A 27,100-nucleotide genomic window follows, 5' to 3' on the forward strand; every position below is an offset into this window, starting at 1 on the left:
TGTGCTTGGCCCTATTTCCATAGGCTTTAAAGGAAACGTCATCTATGAAGAAAAGTCACAGATGTTCCTCAGCACCATTCAGCTTTGGATTGGCCTTGGATCCTAAACTGGGTGGCCTGCTGATCTGAGATATGTACAAGGATATATGCTTAGTAGAGAGAATGAGGGATAGAAGTTAGGCTATGGCTATTACAAGTTTAGTTATCCTTTTGAATAGTTGGGATGAAAAAAACACCCATACAATTAAAGCAGAGATTTGTATGCAATTGTTTACAAAGTCACATTTGATCAGCTTGGGTTCCCTTTGGGGATCTGTTGCTGTGCAGGTGACTACTGTCTCTGAGACAGGAAGCGAGGGTAGTCTCCTTCATAGGGAAAGCAGCACAAAAGAAATCTGATAGTTATAACACTCTGACAAAAAGGTGTTTTTATTCATGTAAGTTTTAGAGATGTCACCTCACTTCCTGCCTATTTGACCAACACCTTGCACAAGAAGTGAAAGAAAATTCTTATAGGGACACAAACCGCAATAAAAACCGGACAGAAAGTTAAAGCTGAAGGTTAGGTATGCATATTTTTGCATGTACATTAGTCCAGCATATACCAATATAAATACACGTGTCTAACCTGTGGGATTTCCGTGGAAGCTGGAAATCACTGCAGTAGACACCGCTACTGCAGTGATTGCCTCTAGTTTAACGGTCCCATGCCAAGCAACTGCCCCGCTGCTTGCTCGGTGGTGCCAGAGAACACTTGGCTAAATGAATGCAAATCTCTGATTGGACAAGGTGGAGATAATACCCACAGGTATGGCATATGCATACTAATGTAACTACGTGTATGCTAAAATATGCATACCCAAACTTCAAAAACAAAAATGTTCTGGCTAGAGTTCTTTCAGGAATTTACAGTATCTCACAAAAGTGAGTACACCCCTCACATTTTTGTAAATATTTTATTATAACTTTTCATGTGACAATACTGAAGAAATTACACTTTGCTACAATGTAAAGTAGTGGGTGTACAGCTTGTATAACAGTGTAAATTTGTTGTTCCCTCAAATTAACTCAGCACACAGCCATTAATGTCTAAACCGCTGGCAACAAAAGTGAGCACACCCCTAAGTAAAAATGTCCAAATTGGGCCCAAAGTGTCAATATTTTGTGTGGCCACCATTATTTTCCAGCACTGCCTTAACCCTCTTGGGCATTAATTTCACCAGAGCTTCACAGGTTGCCACTGGAGTCCTCTTCCACTCCTCCATGACGACTTCACAGAGCTGGTGGATGTTAGAGACATGATTGGCCAGTCCATCACCTTTACCCTCAGCTTCTTCAGCAAGGCAGTGCTCATATTGGAGGTGTGTTTTTAGGTCGTTATGTTGGAATACTGCCCTGCGGCCCAGTCTCTGAAAGGAGGGGATCATGCTCTGCTTCAGTATGTCACAGTACATGTCAGCAGTGCTGGGACAAGGTCATTTGGTGCCCAAGGATGTCTAACTGTGCCCCCCCCCCCCAAGTGCACTGAAGCATATGTAACATTCTATCCTGTAGTAAATTATGGGGTAACAACGATGTAAAATGTAATGCCATGGCATCAGTGTTAGGAAGAAAATGCCCCTGTGCTGGTGGTGTCACTGTAAGGTAAAAATGCTTCTGCATTGTGGTGCCACCAAAAGGAAAAGATGCCCCCTGCATCTGTAGTGTCACAGAAGAAAGAAAATGTCCGTACATCAGTGATGTCACTGGGAGGAAAGAATGCTCCTGTGTTAATAGTGTCAGTCTGAGAAGGATTGATGATATGAACGGTAACGGGCTGGGAGGGTGAGGCTTTGCATGTTCATTTGTCTAAGAGGCCCTCATTCAGGACAGCTAAAAGGCTGTGCACCCCTTTCTCCACCACATGACATAGAAGATCTGTACATCAATAGTTACATAATATTTATCATTACCTATCCTGGCCCACACTACCTCCCTGGATAGGTACAATGCATGGTAGAGAATGTGATATTGCAACAGTCTTCTGGGTGGCAGACATTCCATCCAACAGGTTTAGTCGGATTTCCCTATAAACTGATGGAAATGCAGTAATAGGCTCCATTCTCACAGGTCTTTAGCCATGGTGTGAATCCCAGTGGCAAGAATCTACTGATTCCTTCTGCTGGGTTTGACAGCTGTGGATGAATAGCTGCTGCCCCCACAACCATACACTGCAATGGCGGGCCTTCAGTGGTTATTTGCACAGATAGGGATTACCAGTGGGGATTGTGACTGAAAGTACTTGACTGTGCTGATTGTGGCTGGAGCCCTATTCAGCTATTATTATCCATTTCTGAAATCCAAAGCATCGCATTACATTTCTATAATCAAACACCTGCCATCTCAGTGACAATAAATAGTGACATAAGGTTCATTGAAAGGAATCTAATCATTTTTTTCCCAGCAGGTGAAAGTTGATGGTTCTTAACCACTTAAAGAGGAGTTCCACTCAAAAGTAGAACTTTCCGCTTTAAGTGGTCCTGACCCCTTGACATGCCATATTTAGCATGTCCTTTTTTTTGGGGGGGGGGATACCTAGTTTTAACAGGTACCCGCTCCCACTTGGGCCGCCTAGGTGGCTCGGGGTGGAAGTACTCCTCTGCCCTTCCTCCCTTCAATCTTCTGGGACATGTCACAGGTCCCAGAAGAATGCCCGTCCATTCAGGACACACAGTGTGACCCGTGCATGCGCAGTGCGTACCGGCTGTGAAGCTGCAAGCTGTCACAGCCGGGTGCCCACATTAGAGATGCCAGTGTAACTGGGAGAAGACGAAGAGAACCAAGGCTTCCCTGACCACATTGCTGGATCCTGGGACAGGTGAGTGTGTTTATTAAAAGTCAGCAGATACACTTTTTGTAGCTGCTGACTTTTAATAAAAACAAAAACCAGTGGAACTCCACTTTGATGACCGGAAAGGTCCCCCCCCCCCCCAATGACCAGGCCATTTTTTGCAATACGGCACTGCGTTACTTAAACTGACAAGTGAGTGGTCGTGCGACGCTGTACCCAAATGAAATTGACGTCCTTTTTCCCCACAAACAGAGCTTTCTTTTGGTAGTATTTGATCAGCTGTGCGATTTTTATTTTTTGCACTATAAACAAAAAAAAGAGCGACAATTCTGGAAAAAAAAAAAACATTATTTGTATTCTGCTACATATTTTTTGTAAAAAAAAAAAAAAAAATCCCAATAATCGCATTTTGATTGATTTTCATAAAAGTTATTGCATCTACAAACTAGGGGAAAGATTTATATCATTTTTATTCATTTATTAATTTTACTAGTAATGGTGGTGATCTGCAATTTTTAGCGGGACTTTGACATTGCGGTGGACAGATCGAACCCCTAACTGACACTTTTGGGGGGGACCAGTGACATTACTACAGTAATTAGTGATAAAAATATGCACTGTCAATGTACTAATGACACTGGCAGGGCAGGGATTAACTCAGGGGCGATCAAAGGGTTAAATGTGTGCCTAGAGGTTGTTTTCTAACTGTGTGGGGTATTTACTCACTGGATGAACACAGAACAGCAGTGTGCTGACAGAACAGCAGTGTGCCATTTTCACTTTGGCAGACCGCCATTCTGTCTCCATGGGGAGAGATCGCGGGTTCCCGGTGGACATCTCGTCTGCTGGACCCGCTGATTGGGTCCCCCTCTAGCCAGTTGGCATGCTCTCCCTCTAACTGCTATATGAAACTACGTACAGGTATGTCGTTTTGTGTAACGGACCCGAACTGCTGCCGTATAACTATGGCAGCTGGTTGGTAAATGGTTAAAAACATTTCACCACGAAAATATATATGGTGATGTATAATTAATAAGACAACAGATGCATTACATCTCTAACAAAAGTAGGTACCTAGAAAAAAAAAATGCCCAAAGATGTGGGGGGGAGGGGTGAAGTTCTCCTTTAAATAACCTTACTCCCTAATAACTGCTATATTTTCAGTAATGAGTGAATCAGTGTCCACCTGTAAATATAAAGAAGTCAAAGGTCTCAATCCCTTTCCTTACCTAGATATTGCTCCTCCACTGTTTGTCCCTCCTTGCTTTTTGAGGGAGCCTTCATTCTCCCCCTGTCCTCCGAGGCAGAGCAGCACTCTCTCCTAAATCTCCCGCCTCCAGTCACACCAGCTGCAGCAGGCACCGTCCTGAGCTCATGCATGATGTCACCAGTATGTTAAGCCCACCCACACTTCCTGTTCCTCCCCTCTCCAGGAGTTAAGTGTGTTGTGAGTGCCTGTGTTCTGCCTGTCTGCTGTCTGATGCTATCTGTCTCTCACCTTCACTTGTGACACCGCCGCTGAAAGGAGGAGAGAGAGTAGAATCTTCTCTCCAACAGTTGGTGCATCTTCCACCCTGTGCTCCGTTCTCCAGCTGCCTAAGTCGGCAGCATGATTACTCCTCACATGCCGACGGAGAACGGAGCACTGACAAGCTCCCAGCGCCCCCTCCTCCACAAGACAACACAGCGCCCAGGGCAAGAGCCCCTCCGGCCCCTGCCTATTACCGGCCCTGCATGTCAGCATTCATGGTTCCCTCAATGAACTGTAGCTCCCCAGTGCCAACAGCACTTATGCAGCCCCAGACCATGACACTTCCACCACCCTGCTAGAGTGTAGGCAAGATGCACTTGTCTTTGTACTCCTCACCTGGTTGCCACCACACACGCTTGACACCATCTGAACCAAATAAGTTTATCTTGGTCTCCTCAGACCACAGGACATGGTTCCTGTAATCTATGTCCTTAGTCTGCTTTTCTTCAGCAAACTGTTTGCGGGCTTTCTTGTGCATCATATTTAGAAGAGTCTTCTTTCTGGGACAACAGCCATGCAGACCAATTTGATGTAGTGTGCACTGACAGGCTGACCCCCCACCCCTTCAACCTCTGCAGCAATGCTGGCAGCACTCATACGGCTGATTCCCAAAGACAACCTCTGGATATGACGCTGAGCACGTGCACTCAACTCCTTTAGTTCACTAGTGAGGCCTGTTCTGAGTGGAACCTGTCCTGTTAATCCGCTGTATAGAGCAACAGTTCTTTTTTCAGATCCTCAGAGAGTTCTTTACCATGTTGTGCCATATTGAACTTCCAGTGACCATTATGAGAGAGTGAGAGCAATAACACCAAAGTTAACACACCTGCTCCCCATTCACACCTTAGACCTTGTAACGAGTCACATGACAGTGGGGAGGGAAAATGGCTAATTGGGCCCAATTTGTACATTTCCACTTAGGGGTGTACTCACTTCTGTTACCAGTGATTTAGACATTTATGGCTGTGTGTTGAGTTATTTTGAGGGGACAGCAAAATTAATCTCACTGTACGGAGTTGTTCAGAAGAGTGAGAAAATTGCTGTTGGCATCTCTTATACATGCTGTTATGATTTATACCTGCTTGTCTCTCTCTCCAGCCTGTCCCTAAAATGCTCAAATATCTTTCCCTGCCTACACTCCAACCTGTCCCTGCATTCTTTTCGGGCACAATGTTTTTTTTCCCTGTCTGTCCCTAATCAGCAGCAGCCAGCACCGTTGTGTGTGCTCTCTCCCTACACTAGAGCAGACTGATGCACAGTGCGCTGTGTCTCTAGCTTATAAAGACCTGGGTCACATGCTTCAGCTGGCCAATCACAGCCATGCCATTAGTAGTAGAACACTGACCCTGCCTCTTCTCCAGCCTCGCCCTAAAATGATCGATAAAATCGGTCACTGGCACTGCAAACCCCCCACACAGCAAAATCAATGTAGAACACTGACCCTGCCTATTCTCCAGCCTCGCCCTAAAATGCCCTAATAACTCGCCCTGCCTGCACTCCGACCTGACCCTGAATTCTTTTCGGACACAATATAATTTTTCACTGTCTGTCCCTAATCAGCAGCCAGCACGTATGATGTGTGCTCTCTCCCTAAACTACAGCAGAACGAAGCAGCGCGCTGGGGCTCTCGAACTTATAAAGACATGGTCACATGCTTCAGATGGCCAATCACAGCTACTAATACATTAGTAGGCATGGCTGGGATGGCTTAAGGCACACCAGTTAAACGCTTGATGATTGGCTGTTGAAATCCCGCCATTAAAACCGCGCCATTACATACAGGAAATAAAATTACCGGACATACAGTAAAGTTTTCGGGTCCGTGTCCGGGTAACAAAAATCCAATTATCCGGTACGGTTCATGTCATATTGTAATATACAGTATGTTTATTGTACAGCTAAAACAGCCAGTTAACATAACGTCTGTGAAAATTCAAGAAAAATTATTATGGGGAAAAAATTGGTAATGTGGTCCTCATGTCTGACAGATAGGCTTGTGTGAAAGACTATCAAAATATTAGGAGCCATGTACCAACACTCCTCAGCATGGCACAACGGTCCATTATGGGGGGAGGAAAGCACAGTGTGGCCGAAAAGTCAAGTATATTAAATGTGAATTCTTCCCATAAATAATTTTCTTTATTATTCAGTACAGGACACTGGCAACTTATTTATACACCAGGAGTTGTAAGCTAGTACCTTCAGGTAATTGGAGACTGGCAAACTTTTAAAGACATGCCCCCCTGGGGCACCCCCCTATAACTCTACCCCACTCCATGAGTCCTCAGTTTTTGCTAGTGTCTGAAGGTGATGGGCCTCTTCTCCTAGCCATGAAACCTAGCCATCAGATAAAACAAGTTGCCTCTGTTGCCAGAACCAGGGGTCTTTGAGCTCTGACCTCAGATGCTCTAGTTATCCCCTGGTCTCAGTTCAGACCAATTTGTATCTCCCCTCCACTGCAGATTCTGCCTCACCTGCTCCACAAAATAGAGCAAGAGAGAGAACCAGTAAATTCACTTGCTTCATTGGCCATGAAAACCCTGGTACATAGGCATACTGAAGTATGCAGGAAAAAGGAACCCCCCCCCCCCTCAAAAAAAAAAAAATGGACTTTGAGGGCAGTCAATGAATAACATAGGGTATCAATATAAATACTATGTTTTTATTCATTGACTGCCCTCAAAGTCCCTTTTTTTTTGGGGGGGGGGGTTCCTTTTTTACCTAAGAGAATACTCTGTGAACAGCATTCTTGCCTTTCTACAAATAGGTCTTGACCAGAATTAGCCTTGTCCATCACTTTCCAAAAGCCTTTGGCTTCACACTCCCTTGTGAAAACCTTTATTTAAGGGGTTTCTCATATTAGACCCCCTTGCAGCACCCTGTGCTTCCTTAAGTTTGGTTTTCTCTGTCCTGCAGAAACCACCCTTTAAACCCATTAGGGATATATCCTTAGAGAATCTTGCCAGAAATGTAGCTTATTTGGTAGCCATTACATCAGTCAGACGTGTCTCTGAACTAGCATCCCTTTCCTGTAAAGAGCCTTTCCTTTTACTTCAAAACAATAAAGTTGCATTACGCCCTGGACAATCCTTTCTTCCAAAGTTGTTTCATCTCCATGAGTACATTGTCATCTTTGTTCCCTGCTCCTAAGGAACCAAAGGAGTTCTCTCTACATTGCCTGGATATAGTCAGAGCCAATAGAATGTACGTAAAAGTTAATGAAAATGTATTTCCTGTTTTGTTCTTTTTTCTAAACCTTTCAAAGGGCACCCTGTGCAAAGGCCTGAACCTAAACCCGGGAACCTTTTGCGTTGTCTGGCAGTAACTCTTCTCGCTGAGCCACCTGAGATGCTGGACAGTCCCTGCCTGATTTCTTAGACCAAGGGTCTCCAAACTTTCTTAAAGAGCCAGCTTACTGTGCTTCAAACTTTAGGGGGGCCCGACTGGCCAGTGGGAGTAGAAAATGTCCCATCTTTGGTATTAGGGGAATTGTTAGTGCCCTATTGTTCATGTCAGTGGGAGAAAATGTGCCATATAATTTGTGTCAGTGGGAGGAATAGTGCCCCATTGTTGGTATCAGTGGAAGGAATAGTGCACCATCCTTGGTGTCAGTAGAAAGAATTGTGCCCCATCAGTGGTGTCAGTGGGAAAAATAGTGCCCCATCCTTGGTGTGAGTGGGAGAAATAGGAGGTGTGTCTAAAAATTTTGGTGAATGCTCCAATATCTCAATGGCAACATGGACCAGGTACACGCGCATGCACATGGCTATCCAGTGACATGTCGAGAAGCACCTCCTAGCGTGGAGTACATGTAAACCTGTGGCAGGCAGTCGAATGTAGTCTGTGTCAGAGGTAGGGCTACAGTGTAATGGAGCAATAAGTGAACATCAAGTTCTGCTACAAATTGGGGAAAACTGTGATAGAGATGCATAAAATGTTGGTGCAAGTGTACAGGACAGAAGCTGTGAGCAGAAAATGTTTTTAAAAAATGTGAATGTGTTACCGACCTTTGGCTTGTTTATTAAATATGCTTCTGCTTGATCCCTACGAGTTATATCTGCTACTAAACACTGGCTTGCTCACCTCCTGGTGGGGCAATCCTGAGGACTACAACCTGGCACTAACACGTAGCAAAAGCCATCTCCACCATCCGGAGCTCTGGTGAACACCAGTTAGTACTTAGACCCCACACTGTAGTTTATTATCAGACAGCACAACTTTTTTTTTATATATATTTTTGGTGTTTTATCCTGTATTCAGGGTTCAGAAAAGTGCAGCAGTCTGAATGGATTTTAGGTAAGCAAGGTTTTACTATATAGATTTTTGGGTATCAAGGATGTTGTCTGATCCAGGAACGTAACTCTGAATATACAATCCTGCCTCAAAAGAACTTCCTAGGGGCCACAAGTTTCAAGACATGCCTGAATCTCCTCAAAGAGGGGTATGAGAATGACCCATCCTCCTAAGGATATTATCCTTGAGTACAAGAATGGCTTTTGGACTCAAGCCCATTGTCTATGTACCTAAGTCTGCTTGGGTTAAAGTCCAAACTTTCTTGGCATTTAGGGGTTTCTAAGACAGAAGAACTTTTATAATGTTCATTTGGGTGGCCTGATCATGCCTGGTCTGTGCACACAATAAGGCACCTCAAGCTTCTACTTTGGGGTTGCTCCAGCCATCACCTGTTCCATCAAGACCATGATTGCAAAAGAGATGACAACTATCTTGGTAGTCGTCGAGTGTCTCACTAAGATGGCTCATTTTATACCTGTAGGGTATTTTTAGGCTACGTAGAGTTCTTGATGATGTGGTGTCTGATAGAGGAGTACAGTTTACTTCAACATTTTGGAAAAGCTTTTGCTCAGCTTTAGGTGTAACAATTATTCTGTCCTCGGCTTTTCATTCTCAGTCTAATGGTCACACCAAGAGGACCAATCAAACTTTGGATCGGTACCTTTAATGTTTTGTCAGTTCTCTTTAGGATGGCTGGGTGTACTATATTTCTATGACAGAGTTTACCTATAACAATTCTAAACATAGTTCCACTTCTCAAAGCCCTTTTTTCTTAAACACCAGGTATCATCCAGTTTTTTTCCTGATCTCCCTATCACAATTCCAATTCTTCCTGTTACCAGCAGATTAACTACATTACAGGAGATTCAGGAGAAACTGATTGATGCTTTGAAGAATGCTAAAGGATGTGAAAAAGGACGCTGTTGACAGACATTGCAGGTCACTTCCTATGTTTCATGTGGTTGACAAAGTATGGTTGTCTATCACAATTTGAAGATTCATGTTCCATTTGCTAAATTGGGCCAAATGTTTGTGGGACCTTTTCAGGTTGCTGCCTAAAACAACCCAGTCACCTTTTGCTTAAAGCTGCCTGACAATATGAAGTTTCACCCTGTTTTTCACATATTGCTACTCAAACCGTTTCATGAAAATCCTTTTTTTGGAGGAAGTTTTTAACTTCCTCCACCTGTTGAGGTACAGGGTGAAGAAGAATGTGATGGAGAAAATTCTTGATTCCAGGATACTATGGAACAAATTCCAATATCTGATTTTTTAGGAAGGCTATGGGCCAGTTAATTTCCCTAGATTAACAAGAGAATTCCTCAGAAGCCTGGCCATAAGATGTCCACGGGACCTCCTCTGGGACAAGGGGAGAACTGTCAGGGCCTGGCCCTCAACCCAGGAGCTTTGTTGTGACGGTCAGTAACTCCTCCCGCTGAGCCAGCTGAGATGCTGGACAGTTTCCTGTCTGATTGCTTAGATGACCTTGCCTTATGTCTTCTCATGAGCCTTGAACACTTTGTTCCTCCCATGAATTTCCTGATTTAAGTCGTGTCACTATGGATGTCCAATCTTTTGCAAATGTAGGTTCTGGACGCAAGATTTTTGTAGTGGCACTCTGAACTTAGGTCTTATTTATTATATCGCTCTGTCAATTTAAGCAGCACTTTACATGTACAGTATATTGTACGTTCACATCAGTCCCTGCCCTCAAGGAGCTTACAATCTAGGGTCCCTACTAGTGATCAACCGATATCGGTTTATCGTTACCGATACCAATATTTTGGCCAATGCATATCGGTATCGGACTATATTTTGTACATTTAAAAACATTTTTTCTTGACAGGTACTGTTGTGGAGGGATCTGGGGGTCTAAAAGACCCCAAACCCCTCCTCTGCACTTAAAAGCATTCAAAAGGTCAAGTTTGGCTGTTTTGAATGCTGTCATTTTTTTTAATCTGGCGCCAGTACCCGGAAGTGATGTCACTCATGACATCACTTCCGGGTTTTTGCATGGAGACCCGATCAGAGCCAAATGCGGCTTTGATCGGGTTTTCGGGTTTTCTGCGGCCGTGCAGGCTGGTTGGCCGGGTCTCCCGGTGGGGCGGGAGACCCGGGCGAACAACGAAAGGCGGCGGGAGGGGGGGACGTCCCCTCCCGCTCCTTGTAATGACAGTCGAGCGACTTCTCAGCCGTATCAGTTGTCATTACAAGACAGCCGACCATCGGCTATGGACGCCGGTACCGGGGTGATGCCTCTAGCTGCAGGCATCACTCTGGTACAAGCACTTTCCCGAAATATCGGTAACCTCTGGGGCCGATTCCGATATAACAGGAAAAGTGCATATCGGCCCTCGATATATCGACTTTGCCGATAATCGGTCGATCTCTAGTCCCTACCTCACATTCATACATAGTTAATCTGGCTGAAAAAAGATACAAGTTCCATCTAGTTCCACCAATAAAATGAAAAAAAGTGTGTGTGTGTGTGTATATATATATATATATATATATATATATATATATATACTGCTTAAAAAAATTAAAGAAATACTTTCTAATCAGAGTGTAGCATCAAGTCAGTTAAACTCCTGGGATATTAAGTAGCAGAAGGTGTTGTTGATCAGTTTCAGCTGCTTTGATGTTAATTAAATTACCAAGAGGTTCACTAGATGGACAACAACTAGACGACTGCCAAAATAGGAGTGGTTTTACAGGTGAAGGCCACTGACTTTTACCTACTCATCTTTCCTGACTGTTTTAACTAGTTTTGCATTTGGCTAGGGTCAGTGTCACTACTGGTAGCATGAGGCAATACCTGGACACTATAGAATTTGCACAGAAAGTCCAACTCCTCCAGAATGGCACATCAATATGTGCCATTGCTTTGCCTCTCAGCACAGTCTCAAGAGCATGGAGGAGATTCCAGGAGACAGGCAGTTACTCTAGGAGAGCTGGACAGGGCCATAGAAGGTCCTTAACCCATCAGAAAGATGGGTATCTGCTCTTTTGTGTAGGGAGGAACAGGATAAGTACTGACCTCCAGCAGGCCACTGGTGTGAATGTATCTGACCAAACAATCAGAAACAGACTTCATGAGGGTGGACTGAGGGCCCAATGTCCTTTAGTGGGCCCTGTGCTCACTGCCCAGTACTGTGGAGCTCGATTGGCATTTGCCATTGAACACCAGATTAGGCAGGTCCGTCACTGGCGCCCTGAGCACATGTAACAGACGTGAAAGGGTCTGGGGAAGCCATTGAGAACGTTATGCTGCCTGTAACATCGTTCACATGACTGGTTTTGTGGTGGGTCAGTGATGGTCTGGGGAGGCATATCCATGGAGGGATGCACAGACCTCTACAGGCTAGACAATGGCACCCTGACTGCCATGAGATATTGGGATGAACTCCTTGGACCCATTGTCAGACCCTACGCTGGTACAGTGGTTTCTGGATTTCTCCTGGTGCACGACAATGCCCGGCCTCATGTGGCGACAGTATGTAGCCAGTTTCTCGAGGGTGAAGGAATTGATACCAATGAATGGCCCCCATGCTTGCCTGACCTAAATCCAATAGGACATTATGTTTCGGTCCATCCCTCGCCTCGAGGTTGCACCTCAGCCTGTTCAGGAGCTCAGTGATGCCCTGGTCCAGATCTGGGAGGAAATACCCCAGGACACCATCCATCATCTCATTAGGAGCATGCCCCGACATTGTCAGGCATGCATGCAAGCATGTGGGAGCCCTACTAACTACTACTGAGTACCATTTTGAGTTGCTGCAATGAGATTTCAGCAAAATGGAGTAGCCTGCTGCATCATTTTATCACTTTGATTTTCGGGATGTCTTTGAATTCAGCCCTCTGTAGGTTGATCATTTCATCTCCATCCATGTGGCATCCTTTCATTCCTAACACATTACCCAGTCCATATCGGTATAGATATCCAGCATGAGATATTTCTGTCTGTCTGTATGTACACACACACACACATATATATATATATATATATATATATATATATATATATATAGATGATATGCGAGGTGAGGTAGTAGATAATCACTATATTTCACCTCGCAGGCTAGGCTCCGGTCCGAAGATTGTGGGTCACCTGAGTCCATGCTCAGGTGGACTTTAAATGAACAGGAAGAGAGCACAGGAATGCTCTGGCCTGAGACTCAGAAGGGAATCTGAGAGAGGAGCTCTTTTTGGACATTAAAAAGAAAAGGTTTGCTTTGCCATATGTTTTGTGGGTGATGGGGACCAGCCCCACACTGTATAGTGAGGAAAATTCCTGTATAGTTTAGCGCCGGACGGCAAGGATTTATTTTACTGTTTTGTTGTTTTTTTCATATTTGCAAACCTCTGCTGAATAAAGCTGGCAACCCACCAGACTTTAAAGAAATTCCCTGCATGCTGGCCTTATTTTCATGGAAACGGTGATCCCTGTGAGCTAATCTCCCACATATGGTGGACTCAGCAGGCATATTCTAAAGATGGAGGAAATGTTAAAGGCCCTGCTACAGGCCAATGCAGCTCAACGGGAAACCAACCACCAAATCGCAGAGGCCGCTACAGCACAACAGGAGGCCGCTGCAGCACAACAGGCGGCCCAGCAGGAGATGAACCGGCAGTCTGCAGAGGCTCTGCTGGAATTGAAAAAAGGGTTTGCATCTCTTGTGCCAGCTGAACCAAAATTGGTACGTGCCTCGTACCACCTGCAAAAGATGACACCGGCCGATGTGGAAGCATACCTGGCGACTTTTGAGAAGGACACTATCACTGAAGTTTGGCCAAACGAACAGTGGGTGGGTCTGTTGGCCCCATTTCTGACAGGAGAACCGCAAAAAGCATATTTTGACCTGGACCCAGATAAGGCCCAGGACTATAAGACTCTGAAAAGGGAGATACTCGCACGCTTGGGTGTTACCATGGCAGTCCGGGCCCAGCGCGTGCATCAGTGGACCTACTCCAGCAACAAGCCACCCCATTCTCAAATGTTTGACCTGGTCCACCTCACCAAAAACTGGTTGCAACCAGAGACCTTGACAGGCCCCCAGATTGTGGAGTGTGTGGTAATGGACCGAAACCTTTGTGCGCTCCCTGCTGTTCTGAGGAAGTGGGTCGGACAGGGGCACCCCAAAACTGCAGCCCAATTGGTGGACCTAGTGGAGAGGTACAGTGCTACTGAGGACTTGTTGAACCCATCTACGCCCCACTACAGTGTGTCTAGGGGTGCAAGATCGCCCAGCGGTTCTGCTAAGACTGTTCCAGGGTTCAAGTACATGGGGGAACTAGATAAGACTGTTGTTACAGCTAATGAGACTGTGGGTCCTAGGCCTGGAGACTGGCCAAAGAAGCCAGGAACGTCTTTGGGACCGCTAAGTGGACTGGGGGTAGAGCACATACAGTGTTTCCGCTGCCATGCATTTGGGCATATTGCTGCAAACTGTCCTATAAATGATGAACCTATGCAATGCAATTTTGCTTATAGCAAAATACGCATATCTCTGTTTGCACAGGTCGCATATAGTGCATCATGTCAGAGTCTAATTGAAAACAAATGTGTGTTATTGCAGTGGATGGAAAGCCACTCACAGCCCTGCTAGACTCTTGAAGTGTGGTGACCCTAGTCAGAAGTGATTGTGTAAATCCCACAAAACTACTCCCCAGTACTATCGTGGTCATTTGCATCCATGGGGACGCTCGGGACTACCAGACAGTGGTGGTTGAGGTTGATACCCCTTGGGGCAGTGTGACCCATTCGGTTGGGGTGGAAGCTTTAGTTGGGAGGGATTTCCCCCGTTTTTGAGGTTGTGGGAGAGCAAGGGGAGGCTGGTGGATAGAGCTCCCCCTGCTCCGGAAGCACAGGAACTCTCCCCAGACCCTTTTTGCCAAAGGGAAGGAAAGACTGTTGGGGAAATCGAGGGAGCTGGTGATCCTCTTCCTTTCCCTGTCATGGCTGGGGAGCCGGAGGACCTGGAAGCTAGCTCCCAGCCGGAGGGTAACGAAAAGGACAACATTTCTGGCCCTGACAATGAGAGTAGCCAGAATGTGGTACCCGACTTAGAGGTCAGGAGAGAGGATTTCTGTACCGAGCAACTGCGAGATGTCACCCTCCTTAGAGCCAGAGAAAACGTTAAGTTGGTGGATGGGGAACCAGTAGATCCTAACTGGGGGATGTGTTTCCCCTACATGGACATTAAAAACAATTTATTGTATCAGGTGGTAAAACGTGGAGAGGATGAGGTTGAACAGCTACTGGTCCCCAAACCCTTCCACAGGGGGGTCCTAGACCTGGCCCATGGTCATGTAATGGGGGGACATCTCGGTATCGAAAAGACCAGGGAAAGAATCACCCAGAGATTTTTCTGGCCCGTGTTGCATGCAGATGTCAGGGGGTACTGTGAATCATGCCCTGAGTGCCAAATGTCGGCACCGTCGCCCCATTTTCGCAGTCCCCTGGTCCCTCTACCAATCATCGAGGTTCCTTTTGAGAGGATTGGCATGGACCTGGTGGGGCCGGTAGGGAAGTCTGCCCGGGGTCACCAGCATATTCTGGTAATCCTAGACTATGCAACACGATATCCTGAGGCCATACCCTTGCGTAACACTTCCGCTAAGGCTATCGCCAAGGAGTTAGTCCAGGTGTTTAGTTGAGTGGGAATCCCAAAAGAGATCTTAATAGATCAGGGCACCCCATTTATGTCCAGGGTTACCAAGGAACTGTGTAGATTATATAAAATCTCCCATCTCCGTACCTCTGTCCACCACCCCCAAACAGATGGTTTGGTCGAAAGATTTAATAAAACCTTGAAAAGTATGCTAAAAACGGTGGTTGACAAAGATGGGAGAAATTGGAATTTTTTGCTCCCATATCTTATGTTTGCCATACGAGAGGTTCCGCAAGCATCCACAGACTATTCTCCCTTTGAGCTATTGTATGATAGACATCCTAGGGGGCTGCTGGATGTCGCCAAAGAAACATGGGAAGGTGAGGCCACCCCATATAGAAGCGTCATAGAGCATGTCTCCCTGATGCAAGATAGAATCGCTGCTGTCCTGCCACTGGTGCGAGAACATATGGAGCGAGCTCAGGAGGCCCAGAGGAGGGTCTATGATTGGGGTGCCAGAGTCCGTACTTTCAGCCCCGGGGACAGAGTTTTGGTACTGGTTCCCACGGTTGAAAGTAAGTTCCTAGCCAAGTGGCAGGGTCCCTTTGAAGTTATCGAAAGGGTAGGAGAGGTCAACTATAAAGTCTAACAACCAGAGAAAAGGAAACCACAACAAATTTATCATGTGAATCTCTTAAAGCCCTGGAAGGACAGAGAGACTTTATTGGCCGCATCTCCGGCCCCAGCAGACCGGGTACCGGGGACACCTGACGTCCCCATAACAGATTCCCTGTCGGTGGCACAACAAAATGATGTTAGAGGGTTTGTGTTCAAAAGTAGAGACTTTTTCTCCCCCTTACCTGGACTGACCAGTGTGGTCCAGCATGATATAGTGACGGAACCAGGGGTTCACATAAATTTAAAGCCATATAGAATCCCAGAGGCCAGGCGAGAGGCAGTCGCAAAGGAAATCAAAAATATGTTAGAGTTGGACGTGATAGAAGAGTCCCACAGTGAGTGGTCGAGCCCCATAGTACTGGTCCCAAAACCTGATGGCACTATCAGGTTTTGTAACGATTTTAGGAAACTGAACAGTGTATCCAAGTTCGATGCATACCCGATGCCTCAGGTCGACGAACTTGTGGACAGGTTGGGACAGGCCTGCTACATAACAACCCTAGATCTAACGAAAGGCTATTGGCAAATACCCCTAACTGAATCTGCCAAGGAGAAGACTGCCTTTTCCACTCCTTAGGGCTTGTTTCAATACAAGCGGATGCCTTTCGGTCTGCATGGGGCCCCTGCTTCCTTCCAGCGAATGATGGACAAAACTTTGAGACCACATCGCTCGTACGCAACAGCTTATTTGGACGATGTGGTGATCCACAGCCCAGATTGGGACTCGCACCTGAGTACAAGTAGTGGTAGATTCCCTTAGAGAAGCAGGTCTCACAGCCAACCCAAAAAAGTGTGCCATAGGCCTGGAGGAGGCCAAAATACCTTGGGTACGTTATTGGTCAGGGACTGGTCAAGCCTCAGACCAATAAGATTGAGGCAATTCAAAAGTGGCCCCAACTGGTAAACAAAAAACAAGTTTCCTAGGCATTACGGGGTATTTCACCTCGCATACGTTCTGTAGTGAGAGATTCAACCGAATCCATCCGGGTTTTCCAGCCTCGGTGACAGGCTAGGTTCCGATCCGGAGATTGTGGGTCACCTGAGTCCATGCTCAGGTGGACTTTAAATGAACAGGAAGAGAGCACAGGAATGCTCTGGCCTGAGACTCAGAAGGGAATCTGAGAGAGGAGCTCTTTTTGGACATTAAAAAGAAAAGGTTTGCTTTGCCATATGTTTTGTGGGTGATGGGGACCAGCCCCACACTGTATAGTGAGGAAAATTCCTGTATAGTTTAGCGCCGGACGGCAAGGATTTATTTTACTGTTTTGTTGTTTTTTTCATATTTGCAAACCTCTGCTGAATAAAGCTGGCAACCCACCAGTCTTTAAAGAAATTCCCTGCATGCTGGCTTTATTTTATTGGAAACGGTTATCCCTGCGAGCTAATCTCCCACAATATACTGTATACACACACACACACATACATACATACATACATACACACATATATATATATATATATACACATACATACATACATATACACACACATACATACTTGTACGTGAGGACACGCCTAACATTTTTGCAAATATTTTATTATATCTTTTCATGTGACAACACTGAAGAAATTACACTTTGCTACAATGTAAAGTAAAGTAGTGAGTGAACAGCTTGTATAACAGTATAAATTTGTTGTCCCCTCAAAATAACTCAGCACACAGCCATTAATATCTAAACCGCTGGCAACAAAAGTGGGTACACCTTTAAATGGAAATGTACAAATTGGGCCCAAAGTGTCAATACTTTGTGTGGCCACCATTATTTTCCAGCACTGCCTTAACCTTCTTGGGCTTGGAGTTAACCAGAGCTTCACAGGTTGCCACTGGATTCCTCTTTGACTCCTTCATAAGGACTTTACGGAGCTGGTGGATGTTAGAGACCTTTCGTTTGAGGATGCCCCTTAGATGCTCAATAGGATTTGGGTCTGGAGACATGCTTGGCCAGTCCATCACCTTTACCCTCAGCTTCTTTAGCAAGGCAGTGGTCATCTTGGAGGTGTGTTTGGGGTCGTTATGTTGGAATACTGCCCTGTGGCCCAGTCTCCGTAGGGAGGACATCATGCTCTGCTTCAGTATGTCACAGTACATGTTGGCATTCATGGTTCCCTCAATGAACTGTAACTCCCCAGTGCCGGCAGCACTCATGCAGCCCCAGACCACCACCATGCTTGACTGTAAGCAAGACACACTTGTCTTTGTACTCCTCACCTGGTTGCCAGCAAACACGCTTGACACCATCTGAACCAAATAAGTTTATCTTGGTCTCATCAGACCACAGGACATGGTTCCAGTAATCCGTGTCCTTAGTCTGCTTGTCTTCAGCAAACTGTTTGCGGGCTTTCTTGTGCATCATCTTTAGAAGCGGCTTCATTCTGGGATGACAGCCATGCAGACCAATTTGATACTGTGTGCGGCGTATAGTCTGAGCTAGGGATCAACCGCTTATCAAGGCCGATATGCACTGTCCCCGATATATCGAAATCGGCCCCGGAGGTTACCGATAATGCCGATATTGTCGTGATGTCATTGCTTATGTTGGGCCATGCTCCTCTGCACATTGGGACAGCTTCTGCCTTCTTTGGCTGCCTCCCTCAGCCTCGTCTGGAGGCAGGGAGTCCAGGGACAGTGAGTGTACAGTGCACACAGTGTGTGTTTAACACAGCCGCCACATACATACACCCACCCACAGCTGCCCGGTGCCAGCCACCCACACACCCACAGGCATGTACCAGCGCTGTCTTTTTTCTAAAGGTCATTTATGTATAAATGTTTGAGACACTGCTGGCAGTTTTGTAGAATTGAGCATGTCATTATAGATGGCAATGAACCATGCTTGAAAATAGTGAATTAAATATAATCTGTGAGGATCGGCAATAGGTGTTTCTAGATTTAAAGAATTTACAAGCAAAGATTTTTTTTTTTTTTTGTATACCAAATAGTGCATTGACTAGACTTGTAATGCACTCACATGCTGTAGTTGTTTTTTTTTTTCTTTCATTAAAATAAGGCTTTCATATTCAAATATAATAGCTAGAACAATACAGTAGCACTACTGCAGCAGTTTATGCATCATTTACAATCAGATGATGTGAAACTGATGTCCCTGCAAGTGCGGTTTTCCTATCAGTTTTCATGCAGTTAAGGTGTGAAGAACGAGCCCTTAATGCTAAAAATGTTAATAAACAAACATTAACATGTTCAGTAACAGATGTGTCGAAAATTGTGTTTATTTTGCAAAACTTTAAAATATCAGCCGATACCAATATGCAATGGTCAAAATATCGGTATCGGCAACGACAAACCGATATCGGCCGTCCCTAGTCTGAGCACTGACAGACTGACCCCCCACCCCTTCCCCTTCATCCTCTGCAGCAATGCTGGCAGCACTCATACATCTATTTCCCAAAGACAACCTCTGGATATGACGCTGAGCACGTGCACTCAACTTCTTTGGTCGACCATGGCGAGGCCTGTTCCAGGCCCGGACTGGGACAAAAAAATGGGCCCGGGCATTTTAGGCTGAGCAGCCCATTTTTTTTTTAATAAAATGACCAATGATGAACAACTACCGGTTTTTCTATGTTTTTTAGATATATTTAGCCTGCACACCCATGCGATCCGATTCTGCAAACCGCACTGTGTTTTGAAAACCGATTGCGGGGTGTCGTTAACCTAACATACACTCCGCAATCTGTTTGCATGGACGGGTTGCTATTTAGACGCAGTCCGCATTTGGTGTGAACCCAGGCTAAGAGATAACAGGTAATTTTAGGGTACAATAAAAATATATTACCCAGTTTTTGGGTAAAATATAAAAGATGAGTTTGTGTCAAGTAAATAAATACCCAACATGTCAAACCTTAAGACTATGCATGCCCGAAAATAGCAACACATTTCAGTACCCTATATTTTCCATAGGCAAAGCTATTAAAGATCATAGAGGTCATCAGTTCAGAGTTAACCATAAATAATGATCCTATAATTATTGCTCTCATTCCAGTGTGCAGGGTGATATATTACACGTGTAGTAAAATCAAGGTTTTTGTTCACAGGCGCCCCCAAAATGTGTATGTAGTTTCTTATGGTATTGGTGGGATAGGGATGACATCAGTAGCAGTGGTGGTAGTGGGGATAGGGATGACATCAGTAGTGGTGGTATGATAGGGATGACATCAGTGGCAGTGGTGGTGGAGATAGGGATGACATCATTAGCAGCGGGAATAGGAATGACATCAGTGGTAGTGGTAGTGGGAATTGGGATGACATCAGTGGCAGTGGTAGTGGGGATTGGGATGACATCAGTGGCAGTGGTGGTGAGGATAGGGGTGACATCAGTGGTGGTGGGGGATAGGGGTGACATCAGTGGCAGTGGTGGTGGAGATAGCGGTTACATCAGTGGTAGTGGGGATTGGGATGACATCAGTGGCAGTGGTGGTGGGGATAGGGGTCACAGTGGTGGTGGGGGATAGGGGTGACATCAGTGGCAGTGGTGGTGGGGATAGGGGTGACATCAGTGGCAGTGGGGATAGGGGTGACATCAGTGGTGGTGGGGATAGGGATGACAGCAGTGGCAGCAGTGGTGGGGATAGGGGTTACATCAGTGGCAGTGGGAATAGAAATGACATCAGTGGTAGTGGGGATTGGGATGACATCAGTGGCAGTGGTGGGGATAGGGATGACATTGGTGGTGGTGGTGGGGATAGCGATAACATCAGTGGTGGTTGGGATAGGGATAACATCAGTGGCGGTGTTGAGGATAGGGATGACATCAGTTGGAATGATGAGGATAGGGGTGACATCAGTGGGAGTGGTGGTAAGGATAGGAATAACATCAGTGGCAGTGGTGGTGGGGATAAGGATGACATCAGTGGCAGTGGTGGTGGGGATAGGAATGACAATGTCCACTGCCACTGATTTCATCCCTAGCCTCATCACCACTGCCACTAATGTCATCCCTATCCCCACCACCACCGCTACTGATGTCATCCCTATCCCCCCCATCACCACTGCCTCATGGGAGGGGGAGAGATCAGACAGAGGGATGGCGGTGGAAGGGATGGGATCAGGCAGAAGGATGGCAGTGGGAGGGATGGGATCCGGAAGAGGTATGGCAGTGGAAGAGATGGGATCAGGCAGAGGGATGGCGGTGGGAGAGATGAGATCAGGCAGAGGGATGGTGGTGGACTGGGAGAGATGGGACCAGGCAGAGGGATGGAGGTAGGAGAGATGGGATCATGCAGAGGGATGGCCGTGGGAGGGATGGGATCAGGTGGTGGGAGGGATGAGATCAGGCAGAGGGATGGAGGTGAGGGAGATGGGATCAGGCAGAGGGATGGCGGTGGGAGAGATGGGATCAGGCAGAGGTATGGCAGTGGGAGAGATGGGATCAGGCAGAGGGATGGAGGTGGGAGAGATGGGATCAGACAGATGTAATGTTCTGGTACCCTTATTTCCACATTTCTCTCTTAATATTGCGTCCCATCTTGCTATCCAAATGGGACGCATACACCTTTAAGGGCAATCACATCATCGCCGAGCGCCGCTATGAGCGGCTATTTCAATCGCCGGCTTTCTCTCACTCATTGCTCGTTCAAACCGCATGTTCACCGCACCTTCTCTTGCGAAGCTGGAGCTGCTGGCTATTCCCTTTGCCTGAACTGAACCGGAACCTCGCTGCCGATCCGTATCTCGCTACTGGATCACCTCTCACTACTGAACTTTGTTACTACTACCTATCTAGTGATAAGTACCCCACAGGGGATTCCTTACTAACCTGCACTTCTACTGTCATCTACTGCATATACCAGGACTATCTCTATCTAAGCTATTTCCTATCATCTGCATAGACTGTTAGCTCTTGGGACTACCATCAACTATCCTTGCACTAGGTTACTCTAGAATGTAAAGGGCTTGCGCTTAGGATACCTCGATTCGGTGGATATAAGTGATACCAAAATAAATAAATAAATATGTCTAAACTCAATAATTAATCAATAAATTAAATAAATAAGCTGCTGCTGGTATAAAAGGTGATACCTTTCAGACAATTCTAAAAACTAAGTACCTGCGCTGCTTAAACCGAAACCATTAACATCAATTATACTAATTAATAAATATCATCATAAAGTGCTCGTGCAGATAAATAACTGTGCAACTGTGCATACAAATATGGTGTCACACTAAATATAAATAACAACATAAATATAAATATATTCCATAAATAATCTCATATGTGTAACATATCATATATCAAAATAAATCTAAAATTAAAAGTTCATAGCAATTATAATATTCCAAACTGAATAAAGTGCAAGTCTCTTGTGCTCATATAAGTGCTTCATGCTCAATAAATATATGAATAAAGTGTTATGATATTGGGGAGCATTACCTGGATAATTACCTGGATATAGAGGCACAGGAGATCTACAGCTTGTATCTGTTGGCGAACCATAGAGGTGTTCACCTCATAAAACCAGTTTTAAGGCGATATTTCTCTCAGCTTCTGGTGAGTGGGGAACCGAGAGGGGAGCACCAACTCACTAGGACTGAGCACCGGCACTTTATTCATATATTTATTGAGCACGAAGCACTTATATGAGCACAAGAGACTTGCACTTTATTCAGTTTGGAATATTATAATTGCTATGAACTTTTAATTTTATATGAGCACAAGAGACTTGCACTTTATTCAGTTTGGAAGATTATAATTGCTATGAATTTTTATTTTTACATTTATTTTGATATGATATGTTACACATATGAGATTATTTATGGAATATATTTATATTTATGTTGTTATTTATATTTAGTGTGACACCATATTTGTATGCACAGTTGCACAGTTGCACAGTTATTTATCTGCACGAGCACTTTATGATGATATTTATTAATTAGTATAATTGATGTTAATGGTTTCGGTTTAAGCAGCGCAGGTACTTAGTTTTTAGACTAGGTTACTCTGTCTTGTATACTCCATCTGCTGTCCCCTACCATCTGCACTATACTTGACATTAGAACCTATCTGCTTACTACCATCACCTAAACACTCTCCTAATACTACTCCTAGGTGCTCACCATACTATAGCCTGTCTCTCACCTATATACTCTCACATATACTATCCCTCCATTAACATCAGATTGAGTGTATGTATATTGCATAAACAGGCTGTGCACAGTGATGAAGTCCTGAGAGTTGGATATGTTTGTTCAACAGAATCTCTACACGACTACTGAGTGTGACAATTCTGCAGCTGCAAATCCATCCACTAACAAAAACGCATGAGCGTTACAGATTGAACGAGCCTTAAAAAAATTATGGATTCAGCAGAATTACCCACTCAGGTACTACAATTAAAACAGCAAGTAGATGCATTGATCCTTGCTCTTACAGAGGTAAAAAACGAAAATCAGGCTTTAAGACAGCAGGTTGGCCGTCTCACGCAGCTTTCTGTTGCTCAGCCCCGTGAGCCTAAGATAAACCCTCCTCTAGTGTTTACTGGTGATCGGAGTAAATTTAGTGAATTTAGAAACGCATGTCGATTGCTTTTCTTGTTAAAACCTCTGACCTACACCACTGACCAAATTAAAGTCTGTACCATTATCTCCTATCTGACGGGTGAACCCCGGGCCTGGGCAGACGCTCTCTTTGAAAAAGATGACCCACTCCTTAACTCTTATCCTTCATTCCTAGCGCAACTCGCTAGTTTATTTGAAGACCCCAATAGGCAGAGTACTGCTGTTACCCAATTGAGGGCTTTAAAACAAGGAAGGAGACCTGTTGAAGATTTCGTGGCAAATTTCAAAAGATGGTCCCCTGATTCAGGGTGGAACGACACATCTTTGCGAACGCAGTTCAGACTCGGCCTATCAGAGGCCGTTAAAGACGAGCTCGCCCGAGCGGATTTACCTGGCACTTTGGATGGCCTGATGCAGACCAGTATCAATATTGACAGACGACTGCGAGAAAGAAAGGCTGAGAAGATGGGCTTACCATTTTCCAGTCCTTCTCGGATGTCGCCTGCTGACCCTACTCCTATGGAGGTAGGAATGATACGCCCACCTTTGACCCTTTCCGAACGTGCCAGGAGGAAAACCGAACATCTCTGCATGTACTGCGCATCCTCGGATCATTTGATAAGCGGCTGTCCCCTTGTCCGCAAAAAAGAGGGTGAGTGTTCAAATGTCTTGCTAGGGGGACTAACAACTTCCTTTTCTAATCCTTATCTTTTTGTTCAATTGACATTGCAGTGGGACCAAACTAGGATCACCACCAAGGCTATGATCGACACTGGATCTTGTGGAAACTACATTGATACTTGTTTTGTCTCCTTAAGTAAAATACCTATTGTTCCAAAACCCAAACCTGTCTCTGTTAGTTTTATTAACGGTACCCCTTTATCCTCCGGTCCCATCACCAATCAGACACAGGCACTCCTTGTAACTGCTGACAAGTCTCATGTGGAGACCACCACCTTTGATGTATTAACCTCACCACATTTTCCCATTATTTTGGGACTTACTTGGTTACACATACATCAACCAATCATCGATTGGAAAACAAGAACGCTAGCCTTCTCTTCTCACTATTGCGAAACTACGTGTAATCTCCCCCCATATGGTAGGATCCTATCTGTGGTGTCGGATGACATTATACCAAAATGTTATCAGGATTTATCGGAGGTTTTCCTTGAGAAAAACGCTCAAGTGTTGCCTCCCCATAGGGACTATGATTGTTGTATCGATCTACTCCCTAATAGTAAGTTGCCTTTCGGTCACGTCTATCCTCTTTCACAAGATGAACTCTCTCATCTCAAGGAATATCTGGATGAAAACTTGGCAAAAGGATTCATCCGACCTTCTACTTCCTCCACTGCTGCTGGACTCTTCTTTGTCCGCAATAAGGATTCTAGTCTTAGGCCTATCATTGATTTCAGACAATACGAAACCATCGGGTCTACTTTGTAGTTTACCAATACCCCAGGTTCCGTGGGAAGTGGTATCCTTAGACTTCATAGTGGAACTACCACCTTCCAAAGGATTCAACACCATCTTAGTGTCAGTGGACCATCTGACCAAGATGGCACATTTCACTCCTATCCGAAGACTACCTTCATCCAAACAAACAGCGGAATTACTTGTGAAACATGTCTTTAAGTTACATGGTATTCCAAAAACACTGCTGTCTGACCGTGGTTCACAATTCATCTCAAAGTTTTGGCTAGCTCTATGTCAGATACTACGAATAGAGCGTAAACTTACTTCTCCTTACCACCCTCAGACCAACGGACAGACAGAGAGAGTTAACCAGTGCATTGAGCAATACATATCTACAGGACGATTGGGTGAATCTCCTCCCGCTGGCGGAATTCGCCTATAACAACGCGACCCACAGCACTACTAAACAAAGTCCATTCTACTTAAATTATGGGTTTCATCCCACACTCCTTCCACCACGTATTTTGCCATCAAGTAATCCAGTGGCATCTGATTATCTTGCCCAGATAAAGGATTCCCTGGGATTACTCAACAATACCATCTCACATGCTCATAGCCAACAAAAGAGGTACTACGACCTCCGTAGGAAACCCTCTCCCCAATATGCCATTGGGGATCTTGTCTGGCTTTCTACAAAAAATCTGAGATTAAAGATCCCTAGTAAAAAACTTGGACCTCTATTCTTGGGACCTTTCCCAATAAAGAAGCTTATTGGAAAAGCTGCAGTACAACTCACATTACCAACAGACCTCAAGATACATCCCATCTTCCATGTGTCGCTACTAAAGCCCCATGTTCCTAACCAAGGAATAAGGCCTACCATATCACCTCCACCTCCTGTACAAGTTGAAGGTGGAGAAGAATTTGAGATAAAGGAGATTCTGGATTCCCGTATACATAGAAGAAGACTCCAATATCTAGTACGATGGAAGAACTATGGGCCCCAAGATGACACCTGGCTGGATACCTCCGATATACATGCCCCTAGACTGATTCGCAATTTCCACTCGAAATACCCGGAAAAACCAGTTCTAGAGGCCTTCCGGAGCCGGCCTTAAGGGGGGGTACTGTAATGTTCTGGTACCTCTGGTACCCTTATTTCCACATTTCTCTCTTAATATTGCGTCCCATCTTGCTATCCAAATGGGACGCATACACCTTTAAGGGCAATCACATCATCGCTGAGCGCCGCTATGAGCGGCTATTTCAATCGCCGGCTTTCTCTCACTCATTGCTCGTTCAAACCGCATGTTCACCGCACCTTCTCTTGCGAAGCTGGAGCTGCTGGCTATTCCCTTTGCCTGAACTGAACCGGAACCTCGCTGCCGATCTGTATCTCGCTACTGGATCACCTCTCACTACTGAACTTTGTTACTACTACCTATCTAGTGATAAGTACCCCACAGGGGATTCCTTACTAACCTGCACTTCTACTGTCATCTACTGCATATACCAGGACTATCTCTATCTAAGCTATTTCCTATCATCTGCATAGACTGTTAGCTCTTGGGACTACCATCAACTATCCTTGCACTAGGTTACTCTGTCTTGTATACTCCATCTGCTGTCCCCTACCATCTGCACTATACTTGACATTAGAACCTATCTGCTTACTACCATCACCTAAACACTCTCCTAATACTACTCCTAGGTGCTCACCATACTATAGCCTGTCTCTCACCTATATACTCTCACATATACTATCCCTCCATTAACATCAGATTGAGTGTATGTATATTGCATAAACAGGCTGTGCACAGTGATGAAGTCCTGAGAGTTGGATATGTTTGTTCAACAGAATCTCTACATGACTACTGAGTGTGACAATTCTGCAGCTGCAAATCCATCCACTAACAAAAACGCATGAGCGTTACAACAGAGGGATGTTGGTAAAGAGATGGGATCAGGCAGAGGGATGTTGGTGATGAGATGGGATCAGGCAGAGGGAATGGAGGTGAGAGAGATGGGATCAGGCAGAGGGATGGAGGTAGGAGAGATGGGATCAGGCAGATGGATGGCCATGGGAGGGATGGGATCAGGCGGTGGGAGGGATGAGATCAGGCAGAGGGATGGAAGTGAGAGAGATGGGACCAGGCAGAGGGATGGCGGTGGGAGAGATGGGATCAGGCAGAGGTATGGCAGTGGGAGAGATGGGATCAG

The 27,100-nt window shown here is 45.3% G+C and overlaps 1 protein-coding gene across 1 annotated transcript in view; it reads left to right on the plus strand.

Moving 5' to 3' along the window:
- Positions 1-27,100, plus strand: part of L1CAM (L1 cell adhesion molecule) — a 1,053,451-nt gene that overhangs the window by 337,788 nt on the left and 688,563 nt on the right. The gene's annotated exons all lie outside the window — the stretch shown is intronic.

The sequence above is a fragment of the Pelophylax lessonae genome (genome assembly GCF_965119305.1).
Source record: "Pelophylax lessonae genome assembly, chromosome: 7".
NCBI classification, from domain to species: Eukaryota; Metazoa; Chordata; class Amphibia; order Anura; family Ranidae; genus Pelophylax; species Pelophylax lessonae.